Consider the following 17,957-nt stretch of genomic DNA (forward strand, 5'->3'; position numbering starts at 1 on the left):
TGTTTCATATTTTACAAATATGCGATTAACATTCTTGAAACTTATGTTTCTCCATGTATAAATTTTTATACATATTTTTACAGTTTTTGTATACACCAGGAACATTATTCATACACATCTTTAAAATTTTAGAAATACATAGTTAATATTTTTTTAGAACATATATTTATTGATGTCGACTTTTTACATAAACATTGTAAATTTTTTGTATACATCAGGTAAATTATATATATAAACTTTTAGTATTTTTCAAATACATGATTAACTTTTTTGAAATATAATTTCTATGTCTACTTTTTCCATACACATTCGATTTTGGTTGTAAACATCAGGAACATTATTCATATACACATTTAACATAGTCCAAATACATGATTAACGTTTTTAAAACTTATATTTTTTGTGTCTACTTTCTTCCATACACATTGTACATTTTTTGTATACAGCAGAAACATTTTTCCATATGGATTTAATAATTTTTCAAATGCATGATTAACAATTTTTTAAACAAAACTGAAAACCTTTTTTATTTCTACTTTTCTCCATACACACTGTATCTTTTGTATAAATCGAAATCAATATTCCTATAATTATTTAACATTTTCTAAATGCATGGAATTTTTCGAAATTTTATATAAAGTTATTTTTATAATATATATATTCAGAGCATTTCAAAATACAAGGAAAAATAAAAATATATGAATGCGAAAATATCTCCACAACTATTAAACAATCAAACAAGAACTTTCTTATGTGCACCCCGCAATTAGCCCCATAACACCACACGATCAAATCAGCGCCACAGGATTAGCCACAAATCTCCATCTAACAGCTATCTTTAATCTAATCTGATCCCTGGTGTGCAGTTAGTAATTTAACATGACTGACCGTACTCCACCGCGGAGGAAAACACCTCCGCACAGAACGCACGAAGCGTTTTCCTCTATATTATCCCTTCCGCCAATCGCTATCCTACCTCGCCCACCCCGCACTCCCGATCTCCGTCACCACCTCCTGCATCGACCTCCGCTCGTGCCGCTACCTCCTATGCCCCCGCCCCCCCAACGCCGACCTCCGGTGGCGCTCCTCCCGTCCTGCACGCCCAACGCATCTTCACCAGAGCCCCTCCACGCAGAGAACGCCGGGGCGCATGGGGAACCTCCATTGCACTCCCTTCCGACGGGCGCCCGGTGGTAACTCAGCTCCTCCCCTCTCTCTTCTTCACCACCAACCGAGCCCACGAATGACGAACCAAGACGAGGAGGTGGCGGCTGAAAATTTGGATCGCTCACAGGGTGCACAGATCCAACAAGCGACGGGGCGGCGCTTCAAGCTCTGCAGGTATTGCCCCCCCTCCCCACCATGTTTCCTATTTATTTGACTCTCTCTGGACATGGGGAGGTCCGCCGACGGGGAACTGGCAGCACCCACGGTGCGGCTTGGTTTGTGCAGACGTCCAGTCCACTATAATTAACACCCAGCACCTCAACCCAGATAGATTTCATGGCAAAATCAAAGCTTGTCATGTGTACCTCTATTGCAGGAATAGGATTAATGGCACGCGAGAAGAATTCGTCAAACACGCTCTCGTCCTGATGTAAGTACTACTTCTAGGCAAGCTTTTGGATGACACCAGTTCATAATTCAACAAGCATACCAAGCTTCTCAAGACCCGGAAGTTCGCGTCCAAGCTTGACCATAAGGTTATGTTTTTTTAATGTCCAGGTTAGTTTTTTTTGTGCCCTATGCCTCCATTGATAATTCAACAAGCATACCAAGCTTCTCAAGACCCGGAAGTTCGCGTCCAAGCTTGACCATAAGGTTATGTTTTTTTAATGTCCAGGTTAGTTTTTTTCGTGCCCTATGCCTCCATTGAGTTCTAGCTTTCAGAGTGGAATTAACTATCAAGCGTGGGTTCAAGTTAAACTCTAATTTATTTATTTCTTTGGATTCAGGTGGACATGTCATAGGTGCAGATGGGCTTGATTAAGCCGTGAAATCAACTTCATTTACGGACTGACGTAAAGGTGATGTTTTTTAGTAGATATTTCTTCAACATATGAATGGTGCTTGCTTCCTGCGTCCAAATATGATTCACTGGTTTGTTGCTTCAAATTAGGTTTGAACCAACCATGCCTACAGTGAACATATCATAATTATGAGCTGAATTTTTTTGTGTTCCATTAATTTTTGTAACATGTTTTTTGGCATTGTTGTTGCTAATTTCTTTGACATTGATTTTCATAGCTTGCCCCGTTTGACACCGTCGGCCTCGCGAACCAACCATACCTACAGTAAGCAGATCGCTATTATTAGCTGAAACTTTTTGTATTTCATTGATTTTCATAGCATGCTTTTATTTTGCTAATTTCCTTGACATTGATTTTCATAGCATGCTGTTTGACACCGTCGGCCTCGCCGTACTCAGTCAGGTTGCCACAGGAAGGCGTCAGGTAGCCATTCATCATGTTTCTCCTATTTTCATTCTCCATGCATTCGTCCATCATGTGCTTCGAAAGCTGCTATAGGTTCATGGCCCGATTTACTTTCGGGAGTTCCATATGAACTGGTTGACTGTGGGTGTGGGCATGGGTTCCTCGGAGAAGGGATCCACTCTTTCACAGCTAAGTATTTTTTACCTAAAAAAAGATCCATGTCTACACTGCTATAGATTTGGTGTAACTCATATTACAAGTATGCCTCTATATATGTTCCCAAATGAGCGAACCCCTTGCAATGTCAAGGTTATGCATGTCTTTCACATTGTTGCTTCCCATTGCCCATTGGTATCTGCCTCGGATGGCTTCACCATTGCAAAAGCTATTGTAGTCGTGCACAACATACTTCACTGAACTCTTTGTAGCTTTGTAGAATTTTGCTAAAAACTGTTGTTACTATTTCAGCATCGAGAGTGATGTTATTTTCTTCCTATGTTGTAGACGGCAGAAACGTTTGGTGAAAGGGAACACCATCATGGTCTTTTATAGAGCTACAAATGAATCTTTACCAATGTTTTTCCGTAGGCAATTGTTTGCTCTGCTTGAAACTGTGAGGTCGGTATTTTGATTTTGATTTTTTTTTCTTAACTGCAGATTTCACCAACTATTACGTACATATATTGTGTTACTGCACATTACCTCTATATGTGTTCACTTGAAAAGATAAGACTATTTTATCGACCAATATTTTCCACTTCCATTTGAAGGGAATATTATGGTTCTCTAGGGATTTATGTTATCTTACCGTTCTATATGATGAAAATGATTCTCTTCTTCATTCCCTTTCTATCCACCTCTAACATGTTGTTTGCTGCTTTTTCCTTGTTATGATTTTTCCTGCTCTTTTAAAAATCATTAACTCATTAGGCATATAAGAAAAAGAATGCAAGGTTTAGTAAGGTGCTTTTGGAACTTAAAAAAGGTTCATTCTTATTCTAAAGGAGGGTATGCAATCAATATCGTGGCATTCTGATGGCTCTTGTAAGTTTCAAATGGGAGATTATGGGACAACTTGATTGTTAACCTCCACTACTATTAAACAATCAAACTAAAACTTTCTTACATGCACCCCGCAGTTAGCCCCATAACACCGCACGATCAAATCAGCGCCACAGGATTAGCCACAAATCTCCATCTAACAGCTATCTTTAATCTAATCCGATCCCTGATGTGCAGTTAGTAATTTAACATGACTGACCGTACTCCACCACGGAGGAAAACACCTCCGCACAGAACGCACGAAGCGTTTTCCTCTATATTATCCCTTCCACCAATCGCTATCCAACTCGCCCACCCCGCACTCCCGATCTTTGTCGCCACCTCCTGCATCGACCTCCGCTGGTGCCGCTACCTCCTATGCCCCCGGCCCCCGCCCCCCCAACGCCGACCTCCGGCGGCGCTCCTCCCGTCCTGCACGCCCAACACATCTTCACCAGAGCGCCTAAACGCAGAGAACGCCGGGGCGCATGGGGAACCTCCATTGCACTCCCTTCCGACGGGCGCTCGGCGGGAACTCAGCTCCTCCCCTCTCTCTTCTTCACCACCACCGAGCCCACCAATGACGAACCAAGACGAGGAGGTGGCGGCTGAAATTTTGGATCGCTCACAGGGTGCAAAGATCCAACAAGCGACGAGGGCGGCGCTTCAAGCTCTGCAGGTATTGCCCCCCTCCCCAGCATGTTTCCTATTTATTTGACTCTCTCTGGGGAGGTCCGCCTACGGGGAACCGGCAGCACCCACGGTGCGGCTTGGTTTGTGCAGACGTCCAGTCCACTATAATTAACACCAAACACCTCAACCCAGATTGATTTCATGGCAAAATCAAAGCTTGTCATGTGTACCTCTATTGCAGGAATAGGATTAATGGCACACGAGAAGAATTCGTCAAACACGCTCTCGGCCTGATGTAAGTACTACTTCTAGGCAAGCTTTTGGATGACACCGGTTCATAATTCAACAAGCATACCAAGCTTCTCAAGACCCAGAAGTTCGCGTCCAAGCTTGACCACATGGTTACGTTTTTTTAATGTCCAGATTAGTTTTTTTTGTGCCCTATGCCTCCATTGAGTTCTAGCTTTCAGAGTGGAGTTAACTATCAAACGTGGGTTCAAGTTAAACTCTAATTTATTTATTCCTTTGGATTCAGGTGGACATGTCATAGGTGCAGATGGGCTTGATTAAGCCGTGAAATCAACTTCATATACAGACTGACGTAAAGGTGAAGTTTTTTAGTAGATATTTCTTCAACATATGAATGGTGCTTGCTTCTTGCGTCCAAATATGATTCACTGGTTTGTTGCTTCAAATTAGGTTTGAACCAACCATGCCTACAGTGAACACATCATAATTATGAGCTGAATTTTTTGTGTTCCATTAATTTTCGTAACATGTTTTTTGGCATTGTTGTTGCTAATTTCTTTGACATTGATTTTCATAGCTTGCCGTTTGACACCGTCGGCCTCGCGAACAAACCATACCTACAGTAAGCAGATCGCTATTATTAGCAGAAACTTTTTGTATTCCATTGATTTTCATAGCATGCTTTTATTTTGCTAATTTCCTTGACATTGATTTTCATAGCATGCTGTTTGATACCGTCGGCCTCGCCGTACTCAGTCAGGTTTCCACGGGAAGGCGTCAGGTAGCCATTTATCATGTTTCTCCTATTTTCTTTCTCCATGCATCCGTCCATCATGTGCTTTGAAAGCTGCTATAGGTTCATGGCCCGATTTACTTTCAGGAGTTCCATATGAACTGGTTGACTGTGGGTGTGGGCATGGGTTCCTCGGAGAAGGGATCCACTCTTTCACAGCTAAGTATTTTTTACCTAAAAAAAGATCCATGTCTACACTGCTATAGATTTGGTGTAACTCATATTACAAGTATGCCTCTATATATGTTCCCAAATGAGCGAACCCCTTGCAATGTCAAGGTTATGCATGTCTTTCACATTGTTGCTTCCCATTGCCCATTGGTATCTGCCTCGGATGGCTTCACCATTGCAAAAGCTATTGTAGTCGTGCACAACATACTTCACTGAACTCTTTGTAGCTTTGTGGAATTTTGCTAAAAACTGTTGTTACTATTTCAGCATCGAGAGTGATGTTATTTTCTTCCTATGTTGTAGACGCCAGAAACGTTTGGTGAAAGGGAACACCATCATGGTCTTTTATAGAGCTACAAATGAATCTTTACCAATGTTTTTCCGTAGGCAATTGTTTGCTCTGCTTGAAACTGTGAGGTCGGTATTTTGATTTTGATTTTTTTTCTTAACTGCAGATTTCACCAACTATTACGTACATATATTGTGTTACTGCACATTACCTCTATATGTGTTCACTTGAAAAGATAAGACTATTTTATCGACCAATATTTTCCACTCCCATTTGAAGGGAATATTATGGTTCTCTAGGGATTTATGTTATCTTACCGTTCTATATGATGAAAATGATTCTCTTCTTCATTCCCTTTCTATCCACCTCTAACATGTTGTTTGCTGCTTTTTCCTTGTTATGATTTTTCCTGCTCTTTTAAAAATCATTAACTCATTAGGCATATAAGAAAAAGAATGCAAGGTTTAGTAAGGTGCTTTTGGAACTTAAAAAAGGTTCATTCTTATTCTAAAGGAGGGTATGCAATCAATATCGTGGCATTCTGATGGCTCTTGTAAGTTTCAAATGGGAGATTATGGGACAACTTGATTGTTAACATCCACTATTATTAAACAATCAAACTAAAGCTTTCTTACATGCACCCCGCAGTTAGCCCCATAACACCGCACGATCAAATCAGCGCCACAGGATTAGCCACAAATCTCCATCTAACAGCTATCTTTAATCTAATCCGATCCCTGATGTGCAGTTAGTAATTTAACATGACTGACCGTACTCCACCGCGGAGGAAAACACCTCCGCACAGAACGCACAAAGCATTTTCCTCTATATTATCCCTTCCGCCAATCACTATCCTACCTCGCCCACCCCGCACTCCCGATCTCTGCCGCCACCTCCTGCATCGACCTCTGCTGGTGCCGCTACCTCCTATGCCCCGGCCCCCGCCCCCCCCCCCCAACGCCGACCTCCGTCGGCGCTCCTCCCGTCCTGCACGCCCAACGAATCTTCACCAGAGCGCCTCCACGCAGAGAACGCCGGGACGCATGGGGAACCTCCATTGCACTCCCTTCCAACGGGCGCCCGGCGGGAACTCAGCTCCTCCCCTCTCTCTTCTTCACCACCAACCCAGCCCACCAATGACGAACCAAGACGAGGAGGTGGCAGCTGAAATTTTGGATCGCTCACAGGGTGCAGAGATCCAACAAGCGACGGGGGCGGCGCTTCAAGCTCTGCAGGTATTGCCCCCCCTCCCCGGCATGTTTCCTATTTATTTGACTCTCTCTGGACATGGGGAGGTCCGCCGACGGGGAACTGGCAGCACCCACGGTGCGGCTTGGTTTGTGTAGACGTCCAATCCACTATAATTAACACCGAGCCCTTCAACCCAGATTGATTTCATGGCAAAATCAAAGCTTGTCATGTGTACCTCTATTGCAGGAATAGGATTAATGGCACACGAGAAGAATTCGTCAAACACGCTCTCGGCCTGATGTAAGTGCTACTTCTAGGCAAGCTTTTGGATGACACCGGTTCATAATTCAACAAGCATACCAAGCTTCTCAAGACCCAGAAGTTCGCGTCCAAACTTGACCACAAGGTTAAGTTTTTTTAATGTCCAGGTTAGTTTTTTTTCATGCCCTATGCCTCCATTGAGTTTTAGCTTTCAGAGTGGAGGTAACTATCAAACGTGGGTTCAAGTTAAACTCTAATTTATTTATTCCTTTGGATTCAGGTGGACATGTCATAGGTGCAGATGGGCTTGATTAAGCCGTGAAATCAACTTCATATACAGACTGACGTAAAGGTGAAGTTTTTTAGTAGATATTTCTTCAACATATGAATGGTGCTTGCTTCTTGCGTCCAAATATGATTCACTGGTTTGTTGCTTCAAATTAGGTTTGAACCAACCATGCCTACAGTGAACACATCATAATTATGAGCTGAATTTTTTTGTGTTCCATTAATTTTCGTAACATGTTTTTTGGCATTGTTGTTGCTAATTTCTTTGACATTGATTTTCATAGCTTGCCGTTTGACACCGTCGGCCTCGCGAACCAACCATACCTACAGTAAGCAGATTGCTATTATTAGCAGAAACTTTTTGTATTCCATTGATTTTCATAGCATGCTTTTATTTTGCTAATTTCCTTGACATTGATTTTCATAGCATGCTGTTTGATACCGTCGGCCTCGCCGTACTCAGTCAGGTTGCCACGGGAAGGCGTCAGGTAGCCATTTATCATGTTTCTCCTATTTTCTTTCTCCATGCATCCGTCCATCATGTGCTTTGAAAGCTGCTATAGGTTCATGGCCTGATTTACTTTCAGGAGTTCCATATGAACTGGTTGACTGTGGGTGTGGGCATGGGTTCCTCGGAGAAGGGATCCACTCTTTCACAGCTAAGTGTTTTTTACCTAAAAAAAGATCCATGTCTACACTGCTATAGATTTGGTGTAACTCATATTACAAGTATGCCTCTATATATGTTCCCAAATGAGCGAACCCCTTGCAATGTCAAGGTTATGCATGTCTTTCACATTGTTGCTTCCCATTGCCCATTGGTATCTGCCTCGGATGGCTTCACCATTGCAAAAGCTATTGTAGTCGTGCACAACATACTTCACTGAACTCTTTGTAGCTTTGTGGAATTTTGCTAAAAACTGTTGTTACTATTTCAGCATCGAGAGTGATGTTATTTTCTTCCTATGTTGTAGACGCTAGAAACGTTTGGTGAAAGGAAACACCATCATGGTCTTTTATAGAGCTACAAATGAATCTTTACCAATGTTTTTCCGTAGGCAATTGCTCTGCTTGAAACTGTGAGGTCGGTATTTTGATTTTGATTTTTTTTCTTAACTGCAGATTTCACCAACTATTACGTACATATATTGTGTTACTGCACATTACCTCTATATGTGTTCACTTGAAAAGATAAGACTATTTTATCGACCAATATTTTCAACTACCATTTGAAGGGAATATTATGGTTCTCTGGGGATTTATGTTATCTTACCGTTCTATATGATGAAAATGATTCTCTTCTTCATTCCCTTTCTATCCACCTCTAACATGTTGTTTGCTGCTTTTTCCTTGTTATGATTTTTCCTGCTCTTTAAAAAATCATCAACTCATTAGGCATATAAGAAAAAGAATGCAAGGTTTAGTAAGGTGCTTTTGGAACTTAAAAAAGGTTCATTCTTATTCTAAAGGAGGGTATGCAATCAATATCGTGGCATTCTGATGGCTCTTGTAAGTTTCAAATGGGAGATTATGGGACAACTTGATTGTTAACCTCCACTACTATTAAACAATCAAACTAGAACTTTCTTACATGCACCCCGCAGTTAGCCCCATAACACCGCACGATCAAATCAGCGCCACAGGATTAGCCACAAATCTCCATCTAACAGCTATCTTTAATCTAATCCAATCCCTGATGTGCAGTTAGTAATTTAACATGACTGACCGTACTCCACCGCGGAGGAAAACACCTCCGCACAGAACGCACAAAGCATTTTCCTCTATATTATCCCTTCCGTCAGTCTCTATCCTACCTCGCCCACTCCGCACTCCCGATCTCTGCCGCCACCTCCTGCATCGACCTCCGCTGGTGCCGCTACCTCCTATGCCCCGGCCCCCGCGCCCCCCCAACTCCGACCTCCGGCGGCGCTCCTCCCGTCCTGCACGCCCAACGCATCTTCACCAGAGCGCCTCCACGCAGAGAACGCCGGGGCGCATGGGGAACCTCCATTGCACTCCCTTCCAACGGGCGCCCGACGGGAACTCAGCTCCTCCCCTCTCTCTTCTTCACCACCAACCAAGCCCACCAATGACGAACCAAGACGAGGAGGTGGCAGCTGAAATTTTGGATCGCTCACAGGGTGCAGAGATCCAACAAGCGACGAGGGCGGCGCTTCAAGCTCTGCAGGTATTGCCCCCCTCCCCGGCATGTTTCCTATTTATTTGACTCTCTCTGGACATGGGGAGGTCCGCCGACGGGGAACTGGCAGCACCCACGGTGCGGCTTGGTTTGTGTAGACGTCCAATCCACTATAATTAACACCCAGCCCCTCAACCCAGATTGATTTCATGGCAAAATCAAAGCTTGTCATGTGTACCTCTATTGCAGGAATAGGATTAATGGCACACGAGAAGAATTCGTCAAACACGCTCTCGGCCTGATGTAAGTGCTACTTCTAGGCAAGCTTTTGGATGACACCGGTTCATAATTCAACAAGCATACCAAGCTTCTCAAGACCCAGAAGTTCGCGTCCAAGCCTGACCACAAGGTTAAGTTTTTTTAATGTACAAGTTAGTTTTTTTTCGTGCCCTATGCCTCCATTGAGTTCTAGCTTTCAGAGTGGAATTAACTATCAAACATGGGTTCAAGTTAAACTCTAATATATTTATTTCTTTGGATTCAGGTGGACATGTCATAGGTGCAGATGGGCTTGATTAAGCCATGAAATCAACTTCATTTACGAACTGACGTAAAGGTGAAGTTTTTTAGTAGATATTTATTTAACATATGAATGGTGCTTTCTTCTTGCGTCCAAATATGATTCACTGGTTTGTTGCTTCAAATTAGGTTTGAACCAACCATGCATACAGTGAACACATCATAATTATGAGCTGAATTTTTTTGTGTTCCATTAATTTTCCTAACATGTTTTTGGCATTGTTGTTGCTAATTTCTTTGACATTGATTTTCATAGCTTGCCGTTTGACACCGTCGGCCTCGCGAACCAACCATACCTACAGTAAGCAGATCGCTATTATTAGCTGAAACTTTTTGTATTCCATTTATTTTCATAGCATGCTTTTATTTTGCTAATTTCCTTGACATTGATTTTCATAGCATGCTGTTTGACACCGTCGGCCTCGCCGTACTCAGTCAGGTTGCCACGGGAAGGCGTCAGGTAGCCATTCATCATGTTTCTCCTATTTTCTTTCTCCATGCATCCGTCCATCATGTGCTTCGAAAGCTGCTATAGGTTCATGGCCCCATTTACTTTCAGGAGTTCCATATGAACTGGTTGACTGTGGGTGTGGGCATGGGTTCCTCGGAGAAGGGATCCACTCTTTCACAACTAAGTATTTTTTACCTAAAAAAAGATCAATGTCTGCACTGCTATATATTTGGTGTAACTCATATTACAAGTATGCATCGATATATGTTCCCAAATGAGCAAACCCCTTGCAATGTCAAGATTATGCATGTCTTTCACATTGTCGCTTCCCATTGCCCATTGGTATCTGCCTCGGATGGCTTCACCATTGCAAAAGCTATTGAAGTCGTGCACAACATACTTCACTGAACTCTTCGTAGCTTTGTGGAATTTTGCTAAAAAAGGTTGTTACTATTTCAGCATCGAGAGTGATGTTATTTTCTTCCTATGTTGTAGACGCCAGAAACGTTTGGCGGAAGGAAACACTATCATGGTCTATTATAGAGCTACAAATGAATCTTTACCAATGTTTTTCCATAGGCAATTGTTTGCTCTGCTTGAAACTGTGAGGTCGGTATTTTGATTTGTTTTTTGTCTTCTTAACTGCAGATTTGTCACCAACTATTACGTACATATATTGTGTTACTGCACATTACCTCTATATGTGTTCACTTGAAAAGATAAGACTATTTTATCGACCAATATTTTCAACTACCATTTGAAGGGAATATTATGGTTCTCTGGGGATTTATGTTATCTTACCGTTCTATATGATGAAAATGATTCTCTTCTTCATTCCCTTTCTATCCACCTCTAACATGTTGTTTGCTGCTTTTTCCTTGTTATGATTTTTCCTGCTCTTTTAAAAATCATCAACTCATTAGGCATATAAGAAAAATAATGCAAGGTTTAGTAAGGTGCTTTTGGAACTTAAAAAAGGTTCATTCTTATTCTAAAGGAGGGTATGCAATCAATATCGTGGCATTTTGATGGCTCTTGTAAGTTTCAAATGGGAGATTATGGGACAACTTGATTGTTCATCTCCACTACTATTAAACAATCAAACAAGAACTTTTTTACGTGCACCCCGCAATTAGCCCCATAACACCGCATGATCAAATCAGCGCCACAGAGTTAGCCACAAATCTCCATCTAACAGCAATCTTTATTCTAATCCGATCCCTGGTGTGCAGTTAGTAATTTAACATGACTGACCGTGCTCCACCGCGGAGGAAGACACCTCCGCACAGAATGCACGAAGCGTTTTCCTCTATATTATCCCTTCCGCCAATCGCTATCCTACCTCACCCACCCCGCACTCCCGATCTCCGCCGCCACCTCCTGCATCGACTGCCGCTGGTGCCGCTACCTCCTATGCACCCGGCCCCCGCCACCCCCAACGCCGACCTCCGGCGGCTCTCCTCCCGTCCTGCACGCCCAACACATCTTCACCAGAGCGCCTCCACGCAGAGAACGCCGGGGCGCATGGGGAACCTCCATTGCACTCCCTTCCGACGGGTGCCCGACGGGAACTCAGCTCCTCCCCTCTCTCTTCTTCACCACCAACCGAGCCCACCAATGACGAACCAAGACGAGGAGGTGGCGGCTGAAATTTTGGATCGCTCACAGGGTGCAGAGATCCAGCAAGCGACGGGGGTGGCGCTTCAAGCTCTGTAGGTATTGCCCCCCTCCCCAGCACGTTTCCTATTTATTTGACTCTCTCTGGACATGGGGAGGTCCGCCGACGGGGAACTGGCAGCACCCACGGTGCGGCTTGGTTTGTGCAGACGCCCAGTCCACTATAATTAACACCCAGCACCTCAACCCAGATTGATTTCATGGCAAAATCAAAGCTTGTCATGTGACCTCTATTGCAGGAATAGGATTAATGGCACACGAGGAGAATTCATCAAACACGCTGTTGGCCTGATGTAAGTACTACTTCTAGGCAAGCTTTTGGATGACACTGGTTTATAATTCAACAAGCATACCAAGCTTCTCAAGACCCAGAAGTTCGCGTACAAGCTTGACCACAAGGTTAAGTTTTTTTTAATGTCCAGGTTAGTTTTTTTCGTGCCCTATGCCTCCATTGAGTTCTAGCTTTCAGAGTGGAATTAGCTATCAAACGTGGGTTCAAGTTAAACTCTAATATATTTATTTCTTTGGATTTAGGTGGACATGGCATAGGTGCTGATGGGCTTGATTAAGCCGTGAAATCAACTTCATTTACGGACTGACGTAAAGGTGAAGTTTTTTAGTAGATATTTCTTTAAAACATGAATGGTGCTTGCTTCTTGCGTCCAAATATGATTCACTGGTTTGTTGCTTCAAATTAGGTTTGAACCAACCATGCCTACAGTGAACACATCATAATTATGAGCTGAATTTTTTTGTGTTCCATTAATTTTCGTAACATGTTTTTTGGCATTGTTGTTGCTAATTTCTTTGACATTGATTTTCATAGCTTGCCGTTTGACACTGTCGGCCTCGCAAACCAACCATACCTATAGTAAGCAGATCGCTATTATTAACTGAAACTTTTTGTATTCCATTGATTTTCATAGCATGCTTTTATTTTGCTAATTTCCTTGACATTGATTTTCATAGCATGTTGTTTGACACCATCGGCCTCGCCGTACTCAGTCAGGTTGCCACGGGAAGGCGTCAGATAGCCATTCCTCATGTTTCTCCTATTTTCTTTCTCCATGCATCCGTCCATCATGTGCTTCGAAAGCTGCTATAAGTTCATGGCCCGATTTACTTTCAGGAGTTCCGTATGAACTGGTTGACTGTGGGTGTGGGCATGGGTTCCTCGGAGAAGGGATCCACTCTTTCAGAGCTAAGTATTTTTTACCTATAAAAATATCCATGTCTGCACTGCTATATATTTGGTGTAACTCATATTACAAGTATTCATCTATATATGTTCCCAAATGAGCGAACCTCTTGCAACGATCGAATCTCGGGCAACTAACATACCGATAGACAAAAGGAATTGTATACGGGATTGATTGAATCCTCGACATCGTGGTTCATCCGATGAGATCATCGAGGAGCATGTGGGAGCCAACATGGGTATCCAGATCCCGCTGTTGGTTATTGACCGGAGAGTCGTCTCGGTCATGTCTGCGTGTCTCCCGAACCCGTAGGGTCTACACACTTAAGGTTCGGTGACGCTAGGGTTATAGAGATATTAGTATGCGGTAACCCGAAAGTTGTTCGGAGTCCCGGATGAGATCCCGGACGTCACGAGGAGTTCCGGAATGGTCCGGAGGTAAAGATTTATATATGGGAAGTCTTATTTTGGTCGCCGGAAAAGTTTCGCGCATTATCGGTATTGTACCGGGAGTGCCGAAAGGGGTCCGTGGGTCCAACAAGGGGGTCCACCAGCCCCGGGGGGCCACATGGGCTGTAGGGGTGTGCGCCTTGGCCTATATGGGCCAAGGGCACCAGCCCCAGGAGGCCCATGCGCCAAGAGATAAGGGAAAGGGAGAGTCCTAAAGGGGGAAGGCACCTCCGAGGTGCCTTGGGGAGGATGGACTCCTCCTTGGCTGCACCCTTCCTTGGAGGAAGGGCCAAGGCTGCGCCCCCCCTCCCTTGGCCCTATATATAGTGGGGGAGGGAGGGCAGCAATAGCCAAGCCCTGGCGCCTCCCTCTCCCTCCCGTGACACATCTCCCTCCTCCCGCAGCGCTTGGCGAAGCCCTGTTGGAATCCCGCTACTTCCACCACCACGCCGTCGTGCTGCTGGATCTCCATCAACCTCTCCTCCCCCCTTGCTGGATCAATAAGGAGGAGACGTTGCTGCTCCGTACGTGCGTTGAACGCGAAGGTGCCGTCCGTTCGGCGCTAGGATCATCGGTGATTTGGATCACGACGAGTACGACTCCATCAACCCCGTTCTCTTGAACGCTTCCGCTCGCGATCTACAAGGTTATGTAGATGCACTCCTTTCCCTCTCGTTGCTAGTAAACTTCATAGATTGATCTTGGTGATGCGTAGAAAATTTTGAATTTCTGCTACGTTCCCCAACAGTGGCGTCATGAGCTAGGTCTATGCGTAGTTTCTATGCACGAGTAGAACACAAAGTAGTTGTGGGCGTCGATTTTGTCAATTTACTTGCCGTTACTAGTCTTATCTTGATTCGGCGGCATCGTGGGATGAAGCGGCCTGGACCGACCTTACACGTACACTTACGTGAGACAGGTTCCACCGACTGACATGCACTAGTTGCATAAGGTGGCTAGCGGGTGTCTGTCTCTCCCACTTTAGTCGGATCGGATTCGATGAAAAGGGTCCTTATGAAGGGTAAATAGAAATTGGCATATCACGTTGTGGCTTTTGCGTAGGTAAGAAACGTTCTTGCTAGAAACCCATAGCAGCCACGTAAAACATGCAACAACAATTAGAGGACGTCTAACTTGTTTTTGCAGGGTATGCTATGTGATGTGATATGGCCAAAAGGATGTGATGAATGATATATGTGATGTATGAGATTGATCATGTTCTTGTAATAGGAATCACGACTTGCATGTCGATGAGTATGACAACCGGCAGGAGCCATAGGAGTTGTCTTAATTTATTGTATGACCTGCGTGTCAATGAAAACGCCATGTAATTACTTTACTTTACTGCTAACCGTTAGCCATAGTAGTAGAAGTAATAGTAGGCGAGACAACTTCACGAAGACACAATGATGGAGATCATGATGATGGAGATCATGGTGTCATGCCGGTGACGAAGGTGATCATGCCGCGCCTCAAAGATGGAGATCAAAGGCGCAAGATGATATTGGCCATATCACGTCACTTTATGATTTGCATGTGATGTTTGTCATGTTTACATCTTATTTGCTTAGAACGACGGTAGCATAAATAAGATGATCCCTCACTAAAATTTCAAGAGACGTGTTCCCCCTAACTATGCACCGTTGCGAAGGTTCGTTGTTTCGAAGCACCACGTGATGATCGGGTGTGATAGATTCTAACGTTCGCATACAACGGGTGTTGACGAGCCTAGCATGTACAGGCATGGCCTCGGAACACATGCGAAACACTTAGGTTGACTTGACGAGCCTAGCATGTACAGACATGGCCTCGGAACACAAGAGATCGAAAGGTCGAACATGAGTCGTATAGTAGATGCGATCAACATGGAGATGTTCACCGATGATGACTAGTCCGTCTCACGTGATGATCGGACATGGCCTAGTTTGACTCGGATCATGTATCACTTAGATGACTAGAGGGATGTCTATCTGAGTGGGAGTTCATTAATTAATCAGATGAACTTAATTATCATGAACATAGTCAAAAGGTCTTTGCAAATCATGTCATAGCTTACGCTTTGGTTCTACTATTTAAGATATGTTCCTAGAGAAAATTTAGTTGAAAGTTGATAGTAGCAATTATGCGGACTGGGTCCGTAAACTAAGGATTGTCCTCATTGCTGCATAGAAGGCTTATGTCCTTAATGCACCACTCGGTGTGCTGAACCTCAGCGTCGTCTGTAGATATTGCGAAACATCTGACATACACGTTTTGATGACTACGTGATAGTTCAATGCGTAATGCTAACGGTTTAGAATTGTGGCACCAAAGACGTTTTTTGAAACGTCGCAGAACATATGAGATGTTCCGAAGACTGAAATTGGGATTTCAGACTAGTGCCCACGTCAAGAGGTATGAGAACTCTGACAAGTTTCTTAAGCCTGCAAACTAAGGGAGAAAAGCTCAATCGTTGAGCATGTGCTCAGATTGTCTGAGTACTACAATCACTTGAATCGAGTGGGAGTTAATCTTCCAGATGAGATAGTGATGGTTCTCCATAGTCACTGCCACCAAGCTATTAGAGCTTCGTGATGAACTATAACATATCAGGGATAGATGATGATTCTTGAGCTATTTGCGATGTTTGACACCGTGAAAGTAGAAATCAAATAGGAGCATCAATTGTTGATGGTTAGTAAAACCACTAGTTTCAATAAGGGCAAGGGCAAAAGGGATACTTCATGAAACAGCAAATCATTTGCTGCTCTAGTGGAGAATCCCAAGGTTAAACCCAAACCCGAGACTAAGTGCTTCTGTAATGAGGGGAACGGTCACTGAAGCAGAACTACCCTAGATACTTGGTAGATGAGAAGGCAGGCAAGGTCGACAGAAGTATATTGGATATACATTATATGAATGTGTACTTTACTAGTACTCCTAGCAGCACCAGGGTATTAGATACCGGTTCGGTTGCTAAGTGTTATTAACTCGATATAAAAGCTGCGGAATAAACGGAGACTAGCTAAAGGTGAGATGACAATATGTGTCGGAAGTGTTTCCAAGGTTGATGTGATCAAGCATCGCATGCTCCCTCTACCATCGAGATTTGGTGTTTGCGTTGAGCATGATTGGATTATGTTTATCGCAATACGGTTATTCATTTAAGGAGAATAATGGTTACTCTGTTTATTTGAATAATACCTTCAATGGTCTTGCACCTAAAATGAATCTCGATCGCAGTGATACATATGTTCGTGCCAAAAGATATAAAATAGTAATGATAGTACCACATACTTGTGGCACTGCCATTTGAGTCATATTGGTATAGAACGCATGAAGAAGCTCTATGTAGATGGATCTTTGGACTCACTCGTTTTTGAAAAGATTGAGACATGCAAACCATGTCTATTGGTATATATGCATGAAGAAACTCCATGCAGATGGTTCGTTTGGACTCACTTGATTTTGAATCACTTGAGACATGCAAATCATACCACATGGGCAAGATGACTAAAAGGCCTCATTTTCAGTAAGATGGAACAAGAGAGCAACTTGTTGGAAGTAATGCATTTTGATGTATGCAGTCCAATGAGTGCTGAGGCATGCAGTGGATATCGTTATGTTCTTACTTCACAGATGATTCGAGTAGATGCTGAGAATATTTACTTGATGAAACACAAGTCTGAATTATTGAAAGGTTCAAGTAATTTCAGAGTGAAGTTGAAGATCGTCGTGACAAGAGGATAAAATGTCTATGATATGATCATAGAGATATCTGAGTTACGAGTTTGGCACACAATTAAGACATTGTGGAAAGTGTTTCACAATTAATACCGCCTGGAACACGACAGTGTGATGGTGTGTCCGAACATCATAACTGCACCCTATTGGATATGGTGCATGCCATGATGTCTCTTATCGAATTACCACTATCGTTTATGGGTTAGGCATTAGAAGACAACCGCATTCACTTTAAATAGGGAACCACGCAATTCCGTTAAGACGACACCGTTTAGAGAAACCTAAGTTGTCGTTTCTTAAAAGTTTGGGGCTGCGACGCTTATGTGAAAAAGTTTCAGGCTGATAAGCTCGAACCCAAAGCAGATAAATGCATCTTCATAGAATACCC

Source organism: Aegilops tauschii, chromosome 4, assembly GCF_002575655.3.
Source record: "Aegilops tauschii subsp. strangulata cultivar AL8/78 chromosome 4, Aet v6.0, whole genome shotgun sequence".
Taxonomy (NCBI): domain Eukaryota; kingdom Viridiplantae; phylum Streptophyta; class Magnoliopsida; order Poales; family Poaceae; genus Aegilops; species Aegilops tauschii.